Raw genomic sequence first — 6,064 nt, 5'->3', positions numbered from 1 at the left:
TGAGTCCAGTTTCTCTACAAATATTGCCAAGATCTGAATTTAAGCCTCAAAATTTCAGCCAGCAATCTATATCTAAACACCAGAGAATAAATTCAGATCAGGAAACATTAAACATTGTAAATAATAAATGGATTTTGCCAATGTAAACCAATGGCGATTATCTCCAATAACCCCATAAAAATTTAACCTACCCAATTATGTTTAACTTGGTGCTATAGCTGCAGAATAAACTTAGTGAAAAGCCAAATGATTATGTGTGGGTTGTAACTATAAATGGTACTACTTCTTTGTAAGACTTGAGAACTTTTACTTCAGTTTATTTTAAAATTAGAATTTATTTGGCATGGCATAATGAGTTTAGAAGATTTTATAATAAATTATTTTTCTCACACATCTGAAAAGATGGGATTTCAGTCTTCTATAGGGATCACTTATTTCTACAACTTTCTGCCTATATAAATCCAGATAAATCAGCTGCTTTATCTATGTCTTCATTTGTTTTAGAAAAACAAGGATTTGTTAATTAGTTCTACCTTACTGTCTCAGATACAAGGATGATTTAAGAACATATGAAACATCATTATGGATTAAAATCTTAAAAAATAGAAAATGGCAGTATAATGTAGAATACAATTTGGTGTGAACATGTGTTAAATAATGTCAAGGTGAATATGTGCAAAACTTAGTGTAATGAAGCTTCTGGTTTCAGCTCCAGCATATAAAGGACTTGGAATTCATACTCCCATTCTTAAAACTTGATGACCTAAATATAAGTTGTGATACCATAAAAGTCCTAGAGGAAAACATAGGCAGTAAAATTTCAGATATCTCACATAGCAATATTTTTGATGACGTATCTTCTAAGGCAAGGGAAATAAAGGAAAAAATAAACAAATGGGACTACGTCAAATTAAAAAGCTTCTGCACAGCTAAAAAAACCATCTTCAAAATGAAAATGGAATTGATGAATATGGGGGAAAATATTTGCCAATGATACATCAGACAAGGGTTTAATCTCCAAAATATATAAAGAACTCACCTGACTCAACAACAGGAAGACCAACAATCCAATTAAAAAACAGGCAGAGGACCTGAATAAACACTTCTTCAAGGAGGACATACAGATGGCCCACAGACATATGAAAAAATACGCAGCATCACTAGCCATCAGAGAGATGCATATTAAACCCACCATGAGATATCACCTCACACCAGTAGAATGGCCATCATTAATCAAGCAACAAACAAGTGCTGGCAAGGCTGCGTAGAAAAGGGAACCCTAGTGCACTGCTGGTGGGAATGCAGACTGGTGAGGCCATTGTGGAAAACAGTATGGAATTTCCTCAGAAAACTAAAAATGGAACTGCCCTTTGACCTAGCAATTCCACTGCTGGGAATATACCCTAAGAATCCCGAGTTATTGGTTCAAAAGAACTTCTGCACCCCAATGTTCACTGCACCACTATTTACAGTAGCCAAGTGTTGGACACAGCCGAAGTGCCCATCAGTAGATGAATGGATCAAAAACCTGTGGTGAACCTACACAACAGAATACTACTCAGCCGAAAGAAAGAAGAAGGAATCCCTAACCTTTGGGACAGCATGGACGGAACTGGAGACTATTATGCTAAGTGAAATAAGCTATTTGGTTAAAGACAAATACCATATGATCTTACTTATAAGAGGAAACTAATGAATAAAATAAACTAACAAGCAAACCAGAACCAGACACATACAAACAGGGAACAGACTGGCAGCTGCCAGAGGAAGGGAGGAGGGCAGGAATGGGGAAAAGGGGTGAAGGGAGCAGTCAAAGAACACGTACGAATGACCCATGGACATGGACAAAGGTGTGGGGACTGACTGTGGGAGTGGGGGTGGGTGGGATGGAGGAGGGCAAAGGGGGAAAAATTGGGACAACTGTAAATAGAATAAACAAGAATAAAATAAGAACATTTATCTTAAAGACACTATTATCAAGACAGATTTTTTTGGCAAAAAAAAAATAGACAAGTTGATCAATGAAACAGAATAGAGAGGCCCAAATAGACTCAGAAGTATAGTCAACTAATTATTGATAATGGCACAACTGTAATCAATAGAAAAAGGACCTTTTCAACAATTATACTTTCCCATATGCAAAACAATGAACCTGAATGGTGACTTCATACTTTACACAAAACTTGACTCAAAGTGGGTCAGACCCAAATGTATAATGCAAAACTATTAAAGTCTTAGAAGAAAATATAGAAAGTATGTACGTACTGGAGTTACTGGTACAAAACCTATAGCATAATCTGTGAACATAAACATAAACTTATGCTTAAACTTAAGCATAAACTTAAAATGGTAAGTTTAAACTTAAATTTTAAACTTATTTTTAGTATAAAAATGGTTTACTTTAAAAAAATCATTAAGAGAATGAATATACAAGCTGCAAACTGAAAGAAGTGTCTGTAAAACACATATTTGAATATTTGTGCCCAGATATATAAAAAGATATATAAAGAGAGCTCTTAACATTAAACTATAAGAAAACAAAAAACCTCAGTAAATACATGGACTGAAGCTATGAACAGACCCCGAACCCTTGAGACATATAGAGGGGTAAATGATCAAATGAAAAGCTATGCAACAGTTCTTACGATGGATATACCCATTAAAACACCAATGAATTCAACCTCCTATCTATCCAAAACTTAAAATCCAAAAGTTTGACAATGCATAGAGCTACCAGAATTCTTATTAATAGCTAGTGGAAATGAAAGACATTTTGGCAATTTCTTACAAAGATAAGCAGTCTCACTATATAATTAAGCATTTTTACTCTTAGGTATTTATTCATCTGAATAGAAAACCTATGTTCTGCATTTAAATGCACAAAAACCTGCATTTAAATACTCATAGCAGCTTTGCTCGTGTTTGCCAAACCACAGAAGCAACGATCGGATCAGTTTTTTTACATTGCACATCACTCCTTTGTTACACTGATCTGGGAGAATGATTTAGCAGTTATGTTCAAATCGAGTACTGGGACCGCGTGGCAGGGCCAAGCAGTCAGAACGTGATTCAGGAATCAGACACAGTGATACACCTGGACGTGATCAAGAGATGTTTCGCTGCTATAAAACAATAAGGCAAGGGAGGATTCTAAAGCACACAGCAGGCTGAACTCCTACACCGTACAAGTTAAGGAGTTTATTTCATCTTGGGACGAATGGCTTGTTTTGTGATGATCACAGGTGGGAATACTTCAACTACCACTAGAAACTCCAAAAAGGTTTTTGTTTTATTACATACATATATAAGGTAAGTACAACATGTAAACATTCGAGATTGATCCCATTCTTCTGGAGCCAGCTTTTCTGGGGTCAGGCAGAAGATGCTTGTTTGAATCACTATGCATTCATCTCCCACTGTACTGGCTAGAGCCCCCAGCCAGTGACCTGACTACAGAATAACATAGGACTGGCTTCCGGGAACACAAATAGGTTCTCTTGCTTCTTCTCATTGGTCACACCTTAGCAAGCCTCTTCCCTATGTCCCTACTCAAGCAAGTACTTAGTAATAAACCACTAGCAAAAACCTGAGTTACTACATCTCAGCTCTCTTTGATAAGCATCCTCACTTTCTTGGATAAAAGTATTCGTTTGGTTTGGATTGAGAGCCCGTGCCCCAGAGGTGCCATTCTGAAGAGACTGCATGATGGAATGGGTACAAGAGACAAAATGGCTAAAAGAAAATTGGGAGCCACTGGTCTCTACCTGCAGCTATAACCTAGGAGGCCTACAGATGCGGTCAGTGTGGCACGTGTAGAGGAAAGATACAGAAGATTGACAGGGATAGAGAGGGTGTCCTTGGTAAACTAGTCTCCCTGCTTGCCTTCACATCTTGGCCTTGCCCTGGGCAGCCACACCTCCCATGGCTTTACTCAGGTCTCTTCATCCCCAGGAACTTCATGGGCTTGATGGGCTTTCAAGCTTCTGGAAATTCATAGACAATAGGAATACCACTTGGCAGGTTCAGGTTCAGCTCCATGATAGCCTCTTCAGAGAGACCCTCCAGTGCTTGATGATGCTCACAAGGCTGTGCCCTGGGCTGCAATCAGTACCTGTTTCCTCTCCTTGTTCTGGGGACTATTTCTCCATTTCAAAAGGGCAGAGCTCTGGCGGTAGTATCCTTTGGATTCTCACAGGAAGTTAGCTGATCTTCAGTGAGGTCTGTGTACCTGTGGTCCTTAGTAATGTTGCTGTAGAAGGATGATTGGGTGCCAGTGAAGGTGGTGGGACATCATAGGAGAGCCTCGAGATCTTTACTAGGGTGTTGCCATGTGTGGCAGAAGTTTCTGCTTTATTAATGCCAGTCATAATGCCGTAGTGTGGCTCATTGAGGCCCCAAATCCTTACTAGTGGCAGCCACATTTGTCAATGTCACTCGGTACTGTCCACAGAGTCTGAATTACTCTCTGCTGCACTGAGCTAAAGCTGATGTCAAACTAATAGCCAACACCTTGCAACACCTGCTTGCTGTGTTTTGCCTTCTCCTACCTCGACGGACTCAGGTTGGCATCGTTCTAGCTGTAAAAGCGGTTCCCCAGGTTCCATGAGCTCTCACAGTGCCTGATCAGCACCAGCTTGTAGGCAGTCACTGCAGCTGCTCAGAGTGCTGTGCGAACTGCCCTGCGGGATTCCAGAGTGGCAGCCCCGGAATGCCCTCTGATGCCTTAGTGAATAAACAAAACAGCGGGACCTCCACAGAGTAGAATATTATTTAGTGATAAAAAGGAATGAACTTTTAATTCACACAATATTGATGAGTCTTCAATGTATATTTTTAAGTGAAAGAAGCCAATCTGAAAAGGCTATATATAGTAGGATGTCTATATATGTAAGATATATATGTAAGATATGTGTGTGTATATACATATATATATCCATATGGGTATATATGGAAATATTACAGATATGTGTGTGCATGGGTTAATATACAGTCATATATTTTCCTAATTTTGTCTGCTCAGAATTCGGAAGCAATGACACACCTGTGGCAACAAACACACCTTTCACCCATAGCTCACTTTCTAGTACCATGTTCCAACAAGGTGAATCAAAGCTCCATGGAGAAATGGCTAATTTGAGGGTTGGGGTAAGGAATATACAAAATGAGCCTGGATTATCTTGTAGTGTCAAAAAGTGAGAATGTGGCCAAAACCACAAACTGACGGAGATGTGTCAAAGGAGCACAGGAGCCAACTGAAAGAGCCCCCAGTGTCTCAAGCTGGAAGAATTTGAGCAAAATAAATCAATAAGCTAGTGTTAGACTATACTCCAAAGTATGAAATAACCTTCTATGGTCCCTCAGACAAAGGCAAAGGTGGGTAGGATCAAGGGTGGGAGGTGGGGATGGGTAGGGGGTGGAAAATGGAGACAACTGTGCTTGAATAACAAACTTGAATAACAATAAAATAAGAAAGAAAAATAAATAACATTCTATGATCCCATATTGATACAAATAAATGATTGACTAAATAAATAAGAACAGGAAATTCTCATTAAAAAATCCAAACACTTTACATAGATTCTTCCCCTTTGAGGAGACAGTGTATTTCTCCCATTCATGAAGTGTTGATTGCTCATAGGGACTTCTTTCCAATGAATAAAGTTTGGAAAGAAGGAAAAAATGAGTAACTCTACAGTACAGAAATCTGACAAACACTACCTCAACCACGTAAATGAAGTTCACATCATGAGTAATGGCTCACACTGCTATTGTGTACTTTTGATATAATGTAAAGCAAATTCTGTTTGAGCTTTCATCACTCCTTTCCCAAACCACATAACACACAAAGGCATTAGGTGGAAACTAAGGAAATCTCAGTGAAGTGTGGACTTCAGATAATAATAATGTATGAACCCTGGCTTATTAGTGTGACAAATGCACAGTAGCAGCATAACAGTAGGGATAACTAAGTTCAGGTGTTTGGAACCCTCTGTAATACTCTTGCAACTTTTCTGTAGATGCAAAACTGTTCTAAACTAAAAACTGATCAATGGCTTAAGAAAAA

At 38.7% G+C, this 6,064-nt stretch overlaps 1 pseudogene; it reads right to left on the bottom strand.

Annotated features, from left to right (window-relative positions):
- Positions 1-3,884: 3,884 nt before the first annotated feature.
- Positions 3,885-5,090, bottom strand: LOC112305319 (phosphoglycerate mutase 1-like; annotated as a pseudogene).
- Positions 5,091-6,064: the final 974 nt, after the last annotated feature.

Source organism: Desmodus rotundus, chromosome 4, assembly GCF_022682495.2.
Source record: "Desmodus rotundus isolate HL8 chromosome 4, HLdesRot8A.1, whole genome shotgun sequence".
Taxonomy (NCBI): domain Eukaryota; kingdom Metazoa; phylum Chordata; class Mammalia; order Chiroptera; family Phyllostomidae; genus Desmodus; species Desmodus rotundus.
This window is presented reverse-complemented; position numbering and strand designations above follow the sequence as displayed.